This window comes from Astatotilapia calliptera, chromosome 6, assembly GCF_964374335.1.
Source record: "Astatotilapia calliptera chromosome 6, fAstCal68.1, whole genome shotgun sequence".
Classification (NCBI taxonomy): Eukaryota; Metazoa; Chordata; class Actinopteri; order Cichliformes; family Cichlidae; genus Astatotilapia; species Astatotilapia calliptera.
In genome coordinates, this window is record NC_137427.1 from 33,827,047 (window position 1) to 33,848,530 (window position 21,484).

A 21,484-nucleotide genomic window follows, 5' to 3' on the forward strand; every position below is an offset into this window, starting at 1 on the left:
AGAAGAAAACAAAACACGGAGACCCTGAAGACAACCCAGCTCAAACAGGTCCTGCCATTTCAGTGGATTTCAGCAGTAATTGGATTTCCTTTTATCCTTCACCTGTGCAGAGCCTTGAAGGAATACTTTGACATTTTAGGGAAAAAAGGGTTATTAGATTACTTGTTCAATACCGCTCTCATATTGATCCTTTAAATATAATTTTACACGACCGAGTGCTGCTTGGATTGGTTTAGCATAAAGAGTGCAAAAATAAGGAGCTCTTCCTCAGGCGCTAGTAGGAGTTTTTCTGACTTTGCACCTATTTTTTTCAGACCAGCAGACTACTTTACCAACTTTCTTGTTTCGCTTTTTTAAACTTCAGAGCAGAGATAGTCATTTCAGAGTAGGTGTGACTTTAAAATCTCCAACTGGTGGATTTCCATGAAGGCAAGAGATATTTCCTCCCTGAAATGATCCAAAGAGCGACTAACGGGGGCGCCACAACAATCGCCATGACAACAATGATTACTCATCTCCAAATAAGTGAAATAACAATGAATAACATCTAATCAGGCTCAGCGCGCTGAAGGTGTGATTATGCACACTGCTGCTGCTTTGCCACTTTATGCAAACCATCTCTCTCTCTCTTTCTTTCTTCCTCTCTCTGTCGTTCTCAGAGCGCTCTGGGCAGGATGATTAATTTGCGACTATTGATTCCTCGAGAATGTGGGAGGGATTGAAAGAGAGCGAGGGAGGGGAGAAAGGAGCATCCAGTATTCTGAGTAGCGCCTCGCTGCAGCTCTCGCCTCCAGTCTTTCATTTAAGAAAAAGCCAATGAGTGCAGAGTTTGGATCCGCCAGAGCACCTCCATCCACCCCCCTCTCTCCCTTCTTCTTCTTCTTCTTCCACCTCCTCTGCCCATCCTTCCTTTTTTCCTCTTCCCTTTCGCTTCCTTCTTTCTTCTTTACTTCCCTCCTGCCCCTGCATCCCCTGTTGTCTAAATTATCTGTGAATATTCAACAAATGCAAGCGCGCCTGGCAACAAGCAGGAAGGAACGGAGGGAAGGAGAGAGGGCGAAGTGCTTAGAAAACAAAAACAAAAATATTTGCTCCTTTCCAAGTTCATAAACTGTTTCGTTCCATAAATATCTTGAAACCAGCAGGCCAGCCCTCAGCTGAGTTTCACTGCAACTTCAAAACAGTAACAGCCGATGAAAAAGTCACAGAATAATTATTAATAATTTAATATTACGAGCAGCGAGCTAATACGCCAACTTCTGCCGTAGTGGTGGCAAAAGGTACATTTTAACACAGCGCCAGTTCACAAACACAGCAGCAAAACAAAAACAGAAAAAGAATCCCGTGAAGAAACAAACAGCAGAGAGTGAACGTCTCGAGCCAACCCTCGTTTTTAATTTTGTTTCTAAGAAGCTGGATTTTTTTAGGCGTTCTCAAGCAATAGATTTCCTAAAAGATTTCTCTTCTTTAAAAAAATATACTTTAAAGCAGATTAACTTTTTTTTTTTTGTAAATCATGCCCTTAGGAAACCAGAAAACATCCAGCAAAAACCTGACACAGGACCCAAGAGATGCACTTGGGCCTTTAGTAGATCCTGTTCACTGAAGCCTCAGAGAGCTCAGGCTGTGTTGAAGAATAAAGATGGGCACAAATATTGACTTTCAAGGTCTTTAGTATTGTACAAATTCAGTTTTTGTCTTGTTTCAACATGTTTCAATAAATCATTGCACCTATTTCCCATTTGCCTAGCAAAGTAAAAAGCAGTGAGGATGGCTACAGACTTTTCCACTGTGCTGTACATTTCGGATCATATCAGAACTTATGTGAAACCAAGTCAAATTTGCATCTCAGTGTTTTTGTTTTTAGCGCCGTTGCATTTTCTTGTAATTTATTTCTAACGATATGAAGTTTTTACATTTGCATTTCTCTTGAACAAAAAATTATAAGGTGGAAATATACTTGTAAGTTCAGTTTAAGTTAAAATCTTAACTCCACAGGAAAATAATTGGGAGACGATGGAGTGATAATGTATTCACAGCTTCACTATCATAGCAGGGGACCTTCAGTAGAAGAAAAGTCAGAAAGACTTGAAAGAAAACCAACCCCAAAAAAAGTCAGCTTCAGCCTCCCACTTTGAGGGAGGGACACACACAAGTGTCCTGTCATCGTGACTTTGTCCCTTAAAACCTGAGCAGCTCTCCCACACGCCAGAGACTTCACCAGAGAGGTCGTATAACTCCACATTTAGGGCGAGAGGCGGAGTACACCCTGGACAGGTTTCAGGCCGATTGTGATTACACTAAACCTGCTATAAACTTGCATTCTTCCTGATGACCAGCAGGGGGCTATGTGTCAGTGGGAGGTCAGGAAATCAACACTATAGTTCCTTGATCTAAGAAGAGGGTATTCTTTGACTGCAGCCACCTTCTGACTGATAATTACTTTCTATGTGAAGGTGATAAACCCATTGCTTATGATATTATGGTTTAAAACCCAAGATGGTGATGGCCAAGACACTCACCTCAGGTTAATCTGGTTAACATCCTTGCTCCTAGTTCCCTCATTTATATACAGCGTATGATATGGATAAAACTTTTGTCTGATAGTCAATATGTTATCCACTGTGATATATCGTCGTACCAAAAGTTCCTATCTTTGCATATGGAAACACTGTTTTGCCACAGATAACAAGAAGGCAGCTTATGGATGTGTGACTACAGTCAGAGTGCAGACAGAATAGAAATTGTCCTCTGACTGCTTGTCTTAGAGCACTATAGCTTTTTTACATCCAACCCTCTCAAAAGCCGATCGCTTGTTGCTAAAGAAACACTTGAAATCCTAATGAAATGACACAGCTGGAAACATGTAGGCATCTGTTTAGCGTGCCTGCTGTGCTGATATTGTGCCATGTTTTTTGGACATTAATCAACAGGATGGCTCTACAAAGGAAGAAGAGCGTTCAGTCTGGAGCATCAGAGAATCACACACTTATCTAAACACATGATGCTGGGAGAGACACTCCACTGTACGGTTAGCAGATGGCCGCAACGTGTTCTCAATCGCTTAATTCACAAAAAGGTTTACAAATAATACACAAACATAGCCGCTGCACACTGCAAATCCTGCGCCTCCCACGTGCGTCACCTGTCGGTCGGCACGTCTGGACAGAGACACACCGAACAAGGAGATTTAGCTGGAGGCCATTTTGTGTCCACGCGTTGTTGTCACTGCACTGACCTGAACTCTGAAAGGCTTCAGGAAACTACTGAATCGTTTCAGCTTACTCTGAGTCGACTCATGCACTGCAGTACCTGCTGCAGGGAAGAAGCTTCCTGTTCCCTCAAAACAGCACGATCCCGTTCTCGAACGCTTCATCAGCTGCACGCACGCACGAGTCAAATACCCACTACGTAGCTTGCACATCAGAATCGCAGTGAGGTTCACAGACAGTAAACCGGGTGCTTTAGATTCTCTCAGGAACAAGGAGAAAACTTGCATTGAACTGAAAGTTTAAGGAAATTTGCAGGATACGAGAAAGCATTCGTATAAATCAGCTGCCAGTCAACCTGCCCTTTAAAAACGTTTTTTTTCCAGTTTCTTTAAAGAACAAGTCTGTTTCACATCATTGTTTAGCCATTATCTAGAAAGAAGACTGGTAAGCATGGAAATGGTGCAAGTGTAACTTTAACAGTGGAATAATGAATGTGCATGCAAGTAGTGTCTTAGCAACACACACTCAGTCTCCTTGTTAAATTTACACACCATCAAACAGCACCACCAGCCCAGTACAAATACAGTCTTTTGCTGGGTCATTTAGCAGCTGCAGTTGATCAATGAGTAGTTAAAAGTCCAGTAACTGATTCACTCCACACCTATTTACTGTATGTCTCTCTGTGCCTCTCCAGTTCAGTCCTAAGGGAGGGATTAGTAGTATACTGCAGGACTGAACCCCAAGTCATTTAAACCTTGTTTTTCAGATCATATCTGCATAAATTATGATTTTACAAATTGACTGCCATTTGTACAATTTTGCATGGCTGAAACACAAAGAAAACGGCCATTGTCTACATACAGTTGGCCATTGCTATATACTATATACTTGCTATTACTATATATATGCACATACATTTAGAAGCTCTAGCTGTGTAGGTCAGCAAAAAGGGGAACTTCACAGATAAAACCATCTGTTTAAATAAGCTTTGATCCTATAGGATCAAAGCTTATTTGCAATACTTGCAAATACTCTACAAGGACAATAAAGGGTGAGTGGTTCCCTCTGACTCCAACAGTGTCAGGTTGAGAATCCATTCTACCCCCCAGGTACAGGAGCTTCTGCAGCAGGACTGATGGAACCACCAGCTAACACAGCAGCATGCTAAGGAACCTAGCTAGTGTAGCTACACTGTACACTGCTAAGCAGAGGACTGTTTAATGTACTGATTTAATGAAGTGATAAAACTTTATGTTGAGATATGTGTTCAGAGAGAGGCTGTTGGGTGGTTATCGCCACCATTCTCGTTAAGTCGACGTAAGTTATGTGCCACACATACACAAGGTATGGCATGCAAACTAACAGTCCTCTTTTCTGACTTAACCCTAACCCTAACCACATGTTTCGACTTGTCACACATACGTTCTGACATTCAGGCTCAGTCACACTGGAGTAAAAACTAAACGGGAGCGTCTTTGCGACGAGGAAACGTTGGTGGTTGACCAATGCTAGCAATTAATTTTTACCCATTTTGTGACCACTTGGAAGCAGTTGGGCAACCAACTGGTCACCCAGAGGATGAGTGTTCAACAAACAATCTCCTTGGATGTATTTTTGTTATATTTCTATTTAAAACTAAGGTTGCCAGGCACCTCTGTCCTTTTTATATCACTGTTTTGCAGAAACTAGGTCACTATTTGTAGCAGAATTTCAGATTTTTTTTGTTCTATGAGGTTAAGACTGCACTCTGAATTTTAGTAGTTAATGTTAAGTCCAACAGATTTGCAATTTTTGCTGATTTATCAGTTAATCCCAGTGTTGTCACAAACAGATTGCCAACTAGACCCCATTAAATCACAAACTGATAGCAGACTGAATCCATCTTACTGCCGTTTTATCTCCAACTTAAAGCACCAAAGTCACTTCAAGGACGGTACGTGACTGCGAGTGGTGGGATGCCTGGTGCCGTCTTTGAAGCAACCATATCAAAGGCAATGAAATATTTGTGCCTTGGTCTCGAACCACTGTTTTGCCTAGTGTGTCTGCATTACACACCTTCCATTTCTAATGCACCTTTAGTTACAGTGTGCAACTGTGCTTCAAAGGAGTGCATTTGATATATGCGCTTCTTTATTTAGCACTGCACAAGAGTGATTGTTCCCTTCGACCTTTACATTATTATAGTGTTATATATTTGTATTAATTTAAATCTAATAAACAGATTAATTTTAATCGTGTCATTTGAAGTATTATTTAAAATGCCACCAATTATGATAATTATCCCGAGACTGAGTAATGTTGTTTATCTGTTTGAGAATGATTTATGAGGCTGATTTAATAACCTAAACCTACAGCTGAACATGTCCAGAAGGCAAAGCCATGGTTTCGTGAACCTAAAGCTAATACATGCAAATGACTAATTATGAATTTATGCAGGCTCATTTTCATCTATACTGTTTCCTCCATGCACGCAAGAGTCAACCTCAGCTGTGAATTATAGTAATGACCACATACTGGCCTCTTTACTTTGTAGAGGTTAACAGAGCTGAAGCACTCAGTGAGGACTGGAGGTACTTACTGCAAGTAAATGTCCATCAATGAATTACTATACTCAGTATGCTGTATTATAAGTATCACTCAATTGTGTCTGAGAGAATTGGCATCTGCTAAATTTATTGCTCTAATTTTCCATCTTCAATCTTAAAGACTTTACCTCAAGTATGGAACTCAAGCATCTATCCTCAGAAAGTATTACTCCCAAACATCTGTAAAAGTACTTTGATGTAAAAGAAAAAGAGCAGTTCTTCTTTGAATACTTGACTTTTAATACTTTAGAATTTTCTTAATAATTCATCTTTTTACAGGTTCTCAAAAGGCCTTCTAATCCTTGTTCATCAGTAGGCGGATGTGGTTTGATCAATTTTCTTTTGCAGTAACCAAACAATGCACCAACAGTCATCAAATTCTTGTTCAAATATTGTCGCTCTGATCGGTGCAAGGAGCACAGCCATTTAGACTCATTCCATCAGTCTGCACAGAAAGGAAACATTTGTTTTCCAGGTCTTTGAAAGCTTAGGCTTTAAAGCTGCTCTCAGATGACCTGCGCACTTAATAAAATGTTCTTGCTGTCGAGGTCTGCCAATCAAACATATCTGATGCATCACATATTCAGTACCTGTAAATTCCCAAACTAACTCACGACCCAGGACACGCTGGAGAGATTATATCTCTCGGCTGGCCTGGGAACGTCTTGGCGTTCCCCCGGATAAGCTGGAGGAGGTGGCTGGGGAGAGGGAGGTCTGGGCCTCTTTGCTTAGGCTGCTGCCCCCGCGACCCGGCCTCGGATAAAGCGGATGAGGATGGATGGATGGACTCACGAAAAATGCATCCAGATGGCAACACGCACACACACATACGATTTACAACAGACCACGAATCATAACGGCAGACAGTGGAGTTTATTACAGCCTTCATAGTGTTGCACCATTATCACTACTGTGAGTTAGACACATCTGCAGTGTGGCTATAAACATCTTCTGCTGACCATGAAGACTTGGTGAATCATAACCTCACACCTTGTTCTTTGTGCATCTGCATGTCTCTCAGTTAATATCTTTCTATTTTTATGAAGCATATAGTTAGTGCTGATCAGGTGACTCTGAGTCCTCCTTTAGTTATGCTGTAATAGGCCTAGGCTGCTGGGCCTTCCCATGATGCATGATGCATTCTTCACTCACCTTTTCTCACTCTCTGTGTGTTAATAGCCCACTCTGTACTTAATCATTAGTTAGCTCTCTTCCACAGCATGTCTTTTGTCCTGTCTTCCTCCCATTAGCCTGAACCAGACACAGCAGATGGCTGCCGCTCCCCAAGCCTGGTTGTGCTGGAGGTTTCTTCCTGTTAAAAGGGAGTTTTTCCTTTCTACTGTTGCCAAGTGCTTGCTCAAAAAGGGTCATCTGATTATTTGAATTTCCTCTGTATTATTGTGTGATTTTACCTTATAATATAAAGCACCTTGAAGTGAATGTTCATACACTCTGTAAAAAGAATTGAGAGGAATAATAACTGGAGTGTCCATGAGTCGTAGTGTCATGTTCAGGTGCTTTGCTCATCTTCACTGACAAACGTAAACCCTGTAATTCAATTGCTGCTCAAAGCATATCAAATCTGTCATGTTTTAATATACCTCAGTCATAAAAGTGACATTTGAAGTAAGCCAAACCAACTTTGTGTCACCATGTGGCCTAATGCTGAGTGAAGTGCAACAGGATCTGGCACTGTGACTGCTATCGTAGTGTTCATTCACACTTCAGTGTCTGCCAGGTTGTGCAAAAAGTGGCCTCGGTGGTTTGTGTCCTGGATTGTATCCCGCAGTAGTGCATCTGCATCCAGGCAACATAAATATCATTCTAGTGCATCATAGTACTGTTTCCTGTATTAGTTAAGAGCCTAAACAAACACAAATGACTTACTTCTAAATGTTACATTTCAACAGGTAGGAGGATTGGTAGCTCATATCTACTGACGTCAAGTTTCGACAGTGTTTGTATATGTGTGTGTGTCTGTGTGTAAGACTGAGTCGTTGTACTTAACACATTGCTTAACCTTACAAATTTGACCTCTGAACACCTCTTTAATGAGAAGTGCATGTGTTTGTGCTCTGTAAATGAAGGGCCAACGTCACGACATCACCTCAGGGACTGGCTTCTGTAATTTCTTCTGTATGCAGCCGTCTCTGCCCGGCTGTACACACAAGTCCGAACTGCCAAGCTCTGTACCAAGGCTGCACGTTATTACTCACACAATGAATGTGAGAACACAATTACATAACGTGCATGCGTGCAGGTAACGTTAGTTTGGCTGCGTGTGCGCAATGTGCTTGCGTCTTAAATGTGTGCAAGCAGTCCACGTTTAACTCATATTGCGTGTGCTGTGCTGAGATCAGCTTATTTTACTATCAGGTAATCAATTGACTAATGTATTGTTTACAGGAAAGTGAGACTGTGAACACACACACAGGCATTATGTTTATGAGTCATGTGGCTTAGAGATGACAGCATTGTTACTCCATCAGTTCGACCATATGTTACTACTAATGCAGATTTCTTATCGGCTTTACCCTGTGTTCGTAATGACAGCAGCCCACTCGAGCTGTCGCTCTGCTGTGACTGATGTGGGCAGGGTCACAGGCTCTTGTGACTTCTATCTAATGAGCACATGGATGTTGTAGTATTTTTCCTTCTAACAATAAAGAGTGTTTGCATCGTCACCATGTGACCACAAATACTCTTTGCAAATGTAAATGTAACAGGTTTATATGCACATACATGCACTGCCTGGTCATTCCCTTTGACTCCTGTTGTCTGCAGGATTAGGGAGCAGTCGGCCTGTCAGCACCTCTCCCACCAGGCGTTAAACAGACTGTGTGGAGGTGCCAACAGATCCCCACTACACCACAGTCAGCCTACTATACTGTAAAACAAAGAATGTGACATACTGTTACTGTTACTACTGTAAGAGGCTGGGCTCTTACAATCTGTGACAACACAGATTGTAATACAATGCAAGTCATTCTGGATTATTTAAAATAAAGCCTATAGATCGTTTCGGTGTGGTTTAACAGTCAAGGATTGGCTTACACTACAGAAATAATGCACATGTGCAGGATAGTGCTGCTACTACATCGCTCTGGCACACCTTCCTCTTGTAACACCACAGTCTGCTAACAGCTTTGTCCTGTTGCATAACCCTGTTAGTGAAACACTTCAGCATCCGCAGAACAAACACATGACCGGACACACTGCTGTAGTTTTCAAAAGCAATTTTAATGTTAACACTGGAGGCTTTGGATGCCCTGTGACCCCAAACATATCAAAAAAGATTTACAAATATAATGAGGGATTTGATTTGATTCAAAATGTAAATGTATTCAGTCTAAAAACAACAGTCTTTCTTCAAAAATACCCACCAAATTAAAATTATGTTAGTGCTCACTGTCCTCTGCCTGGATATTGTCCTCCATGAAAATTATTACTGATCAGAAATGACTTGTGTATATAATTGTATTGAGACTGAAAAAAAAGTTTGGTTAAAGGTTGGAATAATTGTAGTATTTGACTATACAGTACATGAAAATATTTTGAATTTTTAAGATTTTACTAATGGATTATGTTCACACATTTATGAACTACATCTGCATGTTTACCAACGCATCATTAGAGGTGGGCAGATTGATCCAAATATTGGTAATAAACACCGGTATTGGTATCGGATCTGATCCTCCCAGTTCAGTATGTAGAACCAGTGGATTTTGCTAAATGAATTCATTTTTTTGCAAATGAAAAAGTATGCCTCAAACATGACAGATGGCTGAACCTTTTTTTGTTGACTCTCACGTCTGTTTTTTGTAAAAGCTGATTTCATTGTGTTGATTGATTATTGCGGAAAGTAAACATTTACAGGGATTTATTGGTCATTAAAATGTGTTTTGGAATTTGGAAAGACGATAATTCATCTTATAAATCATGACATACTGCTGTCTCCTACAAATAAGCTGCCTTTAGAGGTTAAAGATATTGATATTCTTCAATTCTTCAAACTTCAATTCTGTGGTAAACAATCAACAGTTAATATGTCAATGAATCGTTTCATTGAGTCCCATATGGAAAAGATATATATAAATCTTTCCCTTGAAAAATTATATAATGAAACTTGTATGTTTTGGATACTTACTAAAACAATATATGAAAGTAATGAGAAAGTGGCCACTTTCATGAGTAAATCATATAAGTAGGGATGGGTATCGTTTAGGTTTTATCCGATACCGGTGCCAAATCGGTACTTTTGAAACGGTGCCGGTGCTTAAACGGTGCTCGAACCGGTGCTTAAAGAATGGAGAACACAAACTTTGTCCAAAAACCTCTCATGTTCAGCTGGTTTTTTTTTTTTTTGTAAAAAGATAACAATGTTAGCCTTTTCTGCAGCTATGGGGCATATATGGTATCACTCTTGGCTGGAAGCAGTGCTTAAACAATGGAAAAAAAACACAAACTTTGTCCAAAAACCTCTCATGTTCAGCTGTTTCTCACTTTTTCTTTGGTCATTTTAGCCTTTTTGTCCAGGGTGAAGGGAGTATCTGCCATCAAACAAGAAGACAGCCACATGTAGCTATGATCATGTTTGCTAGTTCACCTTACATGCATTAATGTAATAACGTGGTTAGCCTACTCAACGTAAATTACACTCAAACAACATTAAGCGACTCACGCAGAGAAGAACGGCTTCTGCTGCCATCATCATCCTCATCATTTCTGCTACACTGGCAGGGCTAGGGGCCAGGACTCTATTCTTCGGGTTTTTGGGGGATGTTGCTCCGGGTCCGATAACTGGCAACCCACCCAACGTGCACAGTGTGAGGTCTCGCAGCAAGCTATCAAATACGGCGCATTTCTCGGCTTTTAAAAAAATGCTATGCGTCGCCAGGTGTTTCATCGGATTCGAGGTGTTACCTCCTTTGACAGTATCACAGTATCAGCTTAAAGCACTTGTTGCAGGCTGCTGAGTTTGCATCTTTTGCTGTGAAGTACAGCCAGACTTTTGACCGCTTCGCCTTGGGCATTTTTAATCTGTAGCTCTGCTCTAACAGAACGTACGTACCTGGACCCGCCTACTATCCTCGGAAACGTAAAATTATTGGCTAGAAGTGTATCACAGCTCAGGAAAAAAAAGCACCGAAATAAAGCACCGAAATGTACGCTGCTTTTCGGTCTGGTTACTACCGTTTATGTCAGAACCGGTGCCATGACACCGGTACCCATCCCTACATATAAGCCTTATATGATTCACCACATGAAGTAGGCATCTTATGCAAGTCTTTTATAAGCTTTTACTATTTCTTTTCCATATGGGGTTTATATGTTTAGATTGTTGTCATATTTCCTTTAACTATTTAATTTTTTTGTATTTATTTATTTACTTTTTTCTTTATTGCTGTGAAGGTTTTGCAAAACTGTCCATTTATTGTTATTATTAGTTTCATTGCCTTATTTAGAACAATGCTTGTGTGTTGTCGTGTCTCTACTACACTTGTGCGTGCGCTCGCTCTTTTGCACGTAGCTGTTTGCTGCGTGTGTGATTGATGCCCCTCCCATGGCGCGGACTGGAGTGTGTGTGTCAGTCCCAGGTGGTGTGAGTGCTCGTAAACAGTCGCTTTGATTGAGAGGCCGTGATGCCTGTGTGACAGCCGGCCTTGTGCTGCCAACAGAGCTCTGCATCACCATAGTTACGCCGTGTCATGTGGCCATAGATGCCCAACAATGCCATGAAAAAGGACAAGCAACACTGCTACAAAAAGGAAGTGGACTGACTGCATTAATTGGTTAACACAGAGAAGGTTGGGGTAATATAAACTAAATTAATTAAAATAGTTTTTCTCATTTTAATTTGCTCCATTTGGATCTTGGGCTGTCTTGGGGGGAGTAATGGTGTATGTTTATATAAACATGCCTCTGAGAAAAAGTGGTAAAACCCATGTAAAACATTTGTTCACGGTCATGACAATGACTCGGGTGCTCAAGGACACAGACAGGAAAAACACAATTTCTGGGTTTATCCATCCATCCGTGTTCTCCCACTTATCCACTTTAGGGTCTCGGCAGGGCTGGATCCTATCCCACATGTCATAGGATACACCCTAGATGGGTTGCCAGTCTATCACCGGGCTAACACAGAGAGACAGACAATAATTCAAACTCACGTTCACACCTACAGACAATTCAGAATTACCAATTAACCCAACATGCATGCCCTTAGGCCGTGGGAGGAAGCTGGAGTACCTGGAACCCACGCAGGCACTGGGAGAACACGTAAACGCCACATGGTGGAGTCGAGCCCAGGACCCGCTTCCTGTACTAAACTACTGCACTAATGTTTTTCCAGTTATATTATGTAATCAAAACAACAACAACAAAAAAACAACCAAATAGAACTTAAGCTCTTAAACCCAAATGATTGTATTATTATTTTTTCCTTTTTAATTCTAATGCCAGTTTTCATTAGCTTTTACAAGCCTGTGATAATGGGATGCAGGATTACTAAAAGAAAATGAATAAATAAAAGTCAGCCTGAGGTCACTTGTCGCTTTTCTGTAAGTTAAATTCTTCACTTCACAGAGTTTATGCACGCACAGCAAGTATTTGTAGCCATGCAGCATGGTTATTAACTTCCAATTACAGTTCTCTGTTATGGCGTACAGTTATATAAGTTACACCACAGAATAAGTGTAATTATGCAAGAATGTATAAGTGTGTGCACAATGGCAACATACAAGGTGCATAGAACACAGAGGCTTCCAGTTTTTGACCAAACAGGTCAGTGTTTTGACTTTCAGCCTGCCAATAAAAATATTAAAAACAATTCTTTTGACCTGGTGCTGAAGAAAAATACAAAATCAGGTCTTTAGCCTAAAATAAACGCTTATCTCCATGGTAACCTAACCCTTACAAGACAGCCTCACAATGACAGAGTCCCTCACTGTCTTTAAACAATCCTTTGCGATACATACATATCCGCACACATAAGCTTACAGGTGTACATAGCGCACAGCCTGTGTTTTTGTCAGTCCAGGCGAGTGCTGCATAGATGGAAATTATTCGACGTGGCAGGGTTTTTAAAGGTTCAGGCGGTTCAGATGGCTTGAGCAGCGAAATGATTTTGAGTGTGATGAAAGCTAAAATTGACGGTGGTACAAACACATACTCGCAGCACACTCTCAGACACTCACACCTCATTCCCAGAAACATATCTGCTGTCACACACACCTCGCTCGCTCTCAAACCCGCCGTGATGGAGATTAATAGCAACATTTAGAGCCTGCTGAGCTCCACCTGTCAAGGCTAGGGCCCCCAGGGCAGCTCCGGTCTGTGCCTACGAACGAGAGACTGTCCCGGGGCAAGATCCATCACGGAAACCCACGACAGGCTGGATCTGTGGAGCCTGCCACCACAGCTGGACCACCGACACGGGGCCATCCGTCCAGAATGACAGGCACGCTGAGCGGATCCAACTGGAGCAGACTCGATAGCTGCTGGATGGAGGAGTGTGGGGGTCCGAGAGGACGAGTAATGGCTGCAAGGATATTAGGAGGCTGCTCCAGGATACTGTGTGCACTTTTACACAAGTGTAAAATACACATATACACAAAAGTAAAGTTGTCATATGTGATATATATAGATTTAAAGATTAATTCTGCCTGTTCCAACTGATTCTACTGTAAGATCCTATAGCCAGATTCGCCTGTCAGGGTTGCCCTACAGGACTTCCATGGACTAATCTAAAGATGGCAGCCCCACTGGGAGAGGACTCCCAGAACATTTTTGTGTCAACTTTTATTGCTGTAATAAATAAGTCATAAGTAAAAAAGTAACCATACGTTACTTGTTACTTTTTTCTTCATAGAACAAACCAGCAGCATCTGCACAGCTGGGCTGTTGTGGCAAATACTTTACACTTGTCACCAGTTTAATATAACTGAACTGGTTAAGAAGTTTTATGTGGTCGTGTAATAGTAAAACATGTCATTTTGACTGATGTGCCAGTTTGTCAAAGCAGCAGCATATCTCAATTTTCTCTGACTCTTTAGGAAGGAACGTCCGTCCATTTTCATACATGCTTTCCTAATTCTGTCACAGGGTGAAAGATGGTGTACACCCTGGAAAGGTCACTAGTCTGTCACAGGGCTAACAGGGCGACAGATACACATTCACACTCACTTTCACACCAACGACCAATTTTGAAGCACAACGATAATCACCTATCGCGCAGGTCTTTGGACTTTGAGAGGAAGTCAGAGAAAACCTATGAAGGGAAAACATGCAAACTCCACCCAGAAAAGGCCCCAGCTGGTTGGTGGATTCAAACCCAGGACCTTCTTCCTGTGTGGTGACCGTGACACCCACTGCACCACTGAGAGGAAACAGCATAAAGCAAAATTGCTGCTTTTTCGGACAGATTTACTAACTAGCTTACAAAATAGCATGCGTTGGGTTCTTAAAAGTTGGGTTGATATCTAGCACAAAAGACGACATTTTTTGGGGGGTTACATTTTCTATAATTCGCGTGTCGGAAATGCCAGTAAGTCTGACTTAACCCTTGTATGGTGTTCGGGTCTGTGAGACCCGTTCTCAGTTTTTTTCAAAAGAAAAATTTAACAATTAATTATTTTTTCAACCTGAAATTCATTGGCTTTGGCTTATTTTCTGTGAAGAACATAAATCTGAACTAATTTTCAGTGACCTCATACTGTACCTCCCCCCACGCATTTACATTACATACAAGGTGTTCGGGTCCACTGGACCCAGGTCTAATAAAAGTGTTGAAAGTGCAGGTCCTGTGTTCCCACACTCTGTTTTTCTCCTTTCTGGTGCTGCTGATGGTGTTTTCTTCCCCTCCTGCTCTCGCACAAAGTTGCAACATTGTTGAAAATTCAACTATCAACACCGTCTGCTCTTACATTCCCACACATTTTACCCTCTTTCTTAAGGGATCCAAATTTTATTTTCTCATACCCTGTCCCACCTGCAAATTAGGGGCATAATACTATAAATAAGACTTTGCCAGTGTGGTTCTTTATCACAACTGATCAAGATGGCAAAAGATTATCTGCTGCGAGGGCCATCCAACTGATTTTGGAAGAGAGAGGAGCTTCTGATGATGATGCTGACAAAGAGGTTTCAGAATATTTCACATTTCTGAAAATTTAGAGTCTGACAGTGACTTTGAAGAAGAGGATGAGGTTGAGCACCATTTAGTAACAAAACGAAGACGAGTACCCCATCAGCAGCCAGCTCCAGGACCAGAACAAGCCCACCAGACAGCAAGTGAAGAAATATGGATGTCAATAACTGGTGAAATTGAATGGTGTTCTTGCCCAAGAAATGAGCCACCCTGCAGAGCTGTTACTGTGATAAGCCAGGGCCAACACGGCTGACAGTTACTCATGTGCAGGACATCAAGTCTTCATTTGAGCTTTTCATCCCAGATTACATCCAGAAAATTATTCTGGATTGCAGTAATCTAGAAGGAAGGTGTGTTTTTGGAGAGAGGTGGAAGGAGATGGACCAAATTCATCTAAGAACCCCAAAGGCCTACTTTGGGGTTCTTATCCTCGCAGGAGTTTTCAGGTCCAAAGGGGAATCCACAGAATCCCTGTGGGATGCAGAAACCGGCAACAACCTTTCCGTGCATCAATGTCTCTGGAAAACTTCAACAAAATTTCCAGGATTATCCGTTTTGATAACCAAGACGACAGACCAGCTCGACGGCAGAGAGACAAGCTAGCTGCCATCAGGACAGTGTGGGATAAGTGTGTGCACCACCTCCCCCTGTTTTACAACCCTGGGCCTAATGTCACCATTGATGAGCAGCTGATCCCATTTAGTTGTGAAACATATTGCTTCACGTGTAAATGTGTTGTCTTTCCACTCACTCCACTTGATTATAACTGATTTTTTTTTATAACATTTTATTAAAAAAAAAAAAAAAACGAGAAGCACATTAATTCATAAATGTGATCTAACAAAGGTAAAGGGAAAAAATTTTACCATGTTTGCTGTTCATATGGCTTGTAATTGGGATGAAGTAAACATCTGTTGAGTAATTTAACATAAAATTGTTTGATAGTGTTAATTTGGAAAGCCAAAACTCTAGCGGGTCCACCAGACCCATGAACACTGGCTGAGTAACAAAAATACGAACACCACACAAGGGTTAAATATTCTCCTCTCTGTATTTTACGTCTTGTGGAACGAACTCTCAGAAACATGAACATCTTTGTGTTTCTGCTTGAAAAATCAGTTGAAATTCAGAATTTTCACTGAAATCTCACGAGCACTCAGCAGCAGGGAGAATTTCATGGTTTCATCCAATAGTTGAGCTATCACGACCGCTTTGTTACGTATTTCAGGATGTCAGTGAGGCAGTTTGAACTGTTTTTGGGAGAGCTGGATCACATTTGAAGAGGCAGAGAAATCATTTCAGAGGGCCTATTGACCTGCAGCAGCGTACAGCTGTGCGTCTAAGGTTTTTACCATCTCCGTTTTGAGCTACGAGCGCGCTTGTTGCCAAATGCAGTGGTCTGATTGGTCAAATCTGTTTATTCACATGTGAAAATTCAGAAAAATCAAGCTTGGTCAGAAAAACATGCCTCCAATTCATCCTATGAAATTTTGAAGTCACTGTAAATGGCTGCAATAAGAACAGAGGAGTTAAAGTATTTTTAATGCACTAAACATTTACACAAGTTTTGCGTGTCCGGTGTGTACAGGCGTGTTTAGACTTCATGTTCTCAACAGGGATTATGGGAAAAAAGTGGGGCATTTTCTTTAAATAAGTTATAAGGCTAAAAATAATTCCAAATAGGTTTTGTTGTCTCTGTTGAGAAGAATTTCCAGTAGTTGGGTGGCTGTGGTTTGACAGCTGCCTTGACCTGTCAGTCACTTCTATTACAGTATCAACAGCAGCACGCCCACAGAGCGCTGCTGGATGCTGACTGTTTGCAGGCCTCTGTGTGGAGACAGAACAACGGTTCTTATTTCTTACACCAGCACTCCTCTTTCAGACATTTTTTAGGATTTGTAGCATTTTATTAAGCAGCTACGTCTTCAACCTTTCCTCTCCTTAGCATGAGTTTGTGTTATTGTAGGAGGGGACAGGTTTACACATTTGCAACATTTTATGGTTCCTGATTATTAATTTCTTGTGAACTACATTGGATGTACTGACCTCAGGGGAAGGACGTATTGTAATTCGGTTCATTTTAAGCTAAGGAGATGACAACAATAGGGCATAATTCTCAGTAAGTGACTTAATATTTGAATGTAGCCTCAACACAAAGGTATTTTTTAGAACTAGTCCTGTGCAATACTGCAATAAGTCAGTACAGTGCCAATGTTGCAGATACAGATACCAATACAGATGCTGATATTTCTGACCTGTAAAGACAGCTTACATGCAGTGTGTCGTGATTTATGGGATGAATCATCAGCAGTTTGCAAAGTCTAAACACATTTTATCGATCACTAAATCACTGTTTTTTTTAAATTTTCCACAATAATTAATTAACTCAATAAAGCACACCTTTCAGCTTCTCGTGTATTTTGAACCTGGATTTTTTTGGAGACATGAAAATGAGCACTTTGGGTTAACTTTGGGTTAACTTCTGTGTTAAACATAACCATAAATATCATCATAAAATATGCAGAAAGCTCTAATCTACAATAATGCCTGAAAAAAATCTAACACCCATAACTTGAGGTGAGTGTTGTGGTGATTTGATGCCGTATAAACAAAACTGAATTAACAACATAGACTTATAAATAACTGTATAGAAAACACTGAGGTAACCACAGTGGAAGTTCAGCCTGTCAGTCTAACAGTTTGCATCATTTCATTTATTTCTGGTTGGAACTCGGAGCCTACAGATCCCAGATCGCACATTATCAGGTGACTTTGGAGTAAATCTGTTTGTAATCATCATTTCCCGCTCCCCATATCAAGTAATGAAGCATCCGATAAAGCAGTGGGTGTTCTTTTGCAGTCGGCCGTCCCTCCCTGCACTGACTCTCTGACTAGTGCTTGATATGAAAGATACATGACTTTTTTTGTCCAATCAGATTACCACTGTAATCTGATTACAAGCCATTTGTGCTCTCCATCCACTGATGCACTTACTGGGGCTTTAGATAAAGAGTTGGTCTGCATATTTTTTCTGTGTCAGTAGCTGGATTTTTGTATTCTGGATCCCATGTAATTAGTTACTCCCCTATCCTGGCATATCACTATCTGGGGCTTTAGATAAAGAGGCAGCGTGGAGAGGCTCTGTTGACGATCTAGCACGGCAACGCTACCGGAGCTGTTGGCTATTAGCATAATTAATGTCATCGCCGTAATGCACTCCAATATGGAGACAGAGCCCTGCCTCACGCAGAAAGACACAGGCACTTTTCCATCTGTATACAGAGCAGAGCTTTAAAGCAGAAACATTCACAACTGCAATAACGAACACAAGCTCGACGTGACAGTGCTGCGTGCGATCTTTGGTGTTGTTGTGACGCCAGCGTTTCACCGTGATGACAAAACCTTTAACATTCACTCAGTAGTTTCTACAAATCACTTACATCACGTATCTAGCACTAATGTAAAATCACTGTCACGCTGTGACGTTTTATGTTAAAAGGCGGGCAAGATAGGTTAGATAGAACGTGGGCCTGTGTGTTAAAGATAGCACAGGATGCCTGAGGGGGTGTGACAGCAAACCAGGGCTGCCTGCTCTTTCTATCTCTTGCCCCCCCTCCACCACCACCACCTCCGTTTTTCTCTTTCTCAACACCTCCCAATTCTTCCTCTCCTCCCTCTCATTCTCTTCTCTGCACCACACAGCCATAAAGCAACTGTAGCTCTGAAGGCGAAGCACAACAGAGCAAGCTGGATCTCTCTCAGATTCCTCTCTGCTCTTAACCATTTCAAATCTCTGGTGCCAAGGACACAGAGCGAGCCTAGAGTGTGAAAAGTAAAGCCACTTAGCGAGGAAAATAAGCATATCACATGGAGCGAGTTGGCGTGGCCGCGTTCACATCCGCGAACGTGTCGTTGATTTGACACAATTTTTTAAAAATTCGGTGCCAAGTTCTTCGGTTTTTGGCCCTTTTTTTGTACCTACGTTCATAAACCAACCGGCGTTACGTGCAACATTTGTTATCCGTGACCCGCGCTCAAAAATGATTGCATAACGTGGACACATGGCCGATCACTCGTAGCTGTTATCACACCTGCACAAAATGAGCCCTTTGTTTAAAATAGAGAAGCTAGCAAGAAGAGTTGTGTGAAATACGCTGCCTTTTGTTTCTGGGCTAAAATTTAAAACAGTGCTCAGGCTGCAGGGTGAAAATATAAATGCTGGAAGGAAAGTACGTTTCACTTTTCATGCAAAACCAAAGATCCGTGTTGTCCAGTGTATTTCTTTTTGCAACAGATGTGTTAGCACCTGAGCGGTGATGGAGGTAGCCATCAGTGGGAAATTCAGTTTGGGTTAACTGAGGCTGTGTTGCCACTGATAAGTGTATTTTTTTTTACATAGACAGCTTATAGAAAGTTTGTTACCTTAATATAGCGACTGAGGTGACTGAGGGTTAGGTTTCAGTTTGGTTCACTGTTGTGCTCTAAACCTTTATCACCCAAGACTCACACAGGACACCAGGACTTATTTTGGTCATTTTGTAATCTCAAAGCTGATTTTTCCATCTGTGGACCTGTGAATGCTTTGAATGCCATGATCCCAAATCTTCTCTTCTATCTGCAACCGTTTGAATTGTGTTTCTAGCGAAATTGCAATATTAAAAAAAGAGCCTAGACCTGATTCTCTGAATGTGGTATAGGACCTTTAAGCGCTTTTCATAACCTGGTTGGTGTTTCGCTGAATGAGCAAGCATTAGCAACTGTTTGTTTCAGTTATTGGGAGCACTGTGCTATTCCTGGGCTAGTGTTCTGTTGAGATCAAGTCGAATTAAAAACCACAGTTACATTTATTGCTGTAGTTTAACTCGTGTAAAACAGACAGACGAAAAAGTGCTACATCTTCCAGGTCTTGGGCACAGGTTACGCTGTTATCTGTAATCTTTCTCATGGCAGACATTTGGAGTCCTCCCAGCAAGGGATGCGCAGGTGTATTAATGATGCATGCTGGTTTACTACCATGGCTTAATGGGACATGTGGTGGAACTAAACCACCTGTGCTTTCCCAAGTTAAAAAAATATCTGTGCAAAACTTCTTTTGATTTAAATCTCTGATTAATCATGAACACGGCCCTTCATGTTTTTGTCCAGCACTAGATGAGCTCATTTACAAAGAGAAAAAGGAAAGATGAGGGTTTTTTTCGTTTACCTTGCACGTGGTCAAAGGATCGACCAAGACATGATGGTGTCTGGCCAGACATGACCTCATCACCTACATACAGAGTCAATACGTGTACAACCAGGAGTCCTACAAAGCTTCAGAGACATAGGAAATATTAAATCATATTTGAAACTGATATTTTAGACAAAACTATAGATATGATGTATTTCCTTTGATTAGTTCTACGCTAAGATTTGACCAGAACTGGACAATTTTGTGAGAGATGTGCCATCAGCTTCTGTTAGATAGGAACAATGACGGTAGTGCTGTTAGTCCAGGATATAAAAACCTGGTTAAAGGATACTTTTTTTTTTAGGAAATACAACAATATTGAGCAAAAAAAGTGATGTCAGTGATGTTCTGATGTAATTAAGTTTTGAAAATTAGTGTGTGATGTTGCAGCTTCATCTGCCACCGGATCACCTCTATGAACTTTTTTTTTTAAAAGAAAGAAGTGATGAAGGGATAATTTAAGATGTTCTGGAAAAATAAGGTGAGATTATTGTATGAGATCAGAGTTTAATGCCATGAAGTCAAACAGCAGGAGAGCTGAGAAAGAAGAGAATACAACATGATGTTGTGCCATGGAAAAAAACATTTAAAATTTGATGATCAAGTGAAAGAAGCAGCTGGAGTTGTCATTTTAAGTTTCACTACACGTCTTTTCTATCTTTGCCATGAAACTGAAAAGAAATAAATAATATGAGGACAGAATCTACAGGACTTACTGATAACAAGCTCGTCTTCTAATCATTTCTGTGAGCATGAATAACAAAGGTGTGCGACAGGATCAGGCTTCATGGCTCGACCGGTGTGACAACGTGAGGTCACAATCAGGGAGCGGCGCGTCACAGCATCCTCACTGTCGCACACACACAGTCTCACACACACACATATACATGAGTAATAGGTAGGTGCTGATTATGACATCAAACCAGACTCAGCAACATGTCGTTTTCTGTCAGATTTATCACAAAGGTGCTGATTTCAAGGCCCGATTCAACGTGCGAACACCGTGTTGCACACAGAGCTTCTTGCTTTCTATCCCTCCTTCTCCCAAACGCCCGTCCGGGCTAACGTTGAACAGAGCAGTCGTGCAGCCTCGCTGAATCGTGGGAGAAATCCCACAAATGCAGTGAATCTCCGTCACTCGAATCTGTGGGCTTGATATTGCGTGATTTATGATCACGACCGATTGAACATGAATGCCGTATGTAAAGTGTGCGCGTGTGTGTGCGTGACCCTCTGCAGTGCGAGCGTTTGTGTGCATGTGTCAAAGACGCTTTCGCACACAGAGACACTTCACAGCTTTTCCTTTTGTATG

General features: G+C 41.3%; 1 protein-coding gene across 1 annotated transcript in view; it reads right to left on the reverse strand.

Annotated features, from left to right (window-relative positions):
- The window catches only part of cacng2b (calcium channel, voltage-dependent, gamma subunit 2b), a 68,856-nt gene that overhangs the window by 43,878 nt on the left and 3,494 nt on the right, over window positions 1-21,484 (reverse strand). The gene's annotated exons all lie outside the window — the stretch shown is intronic.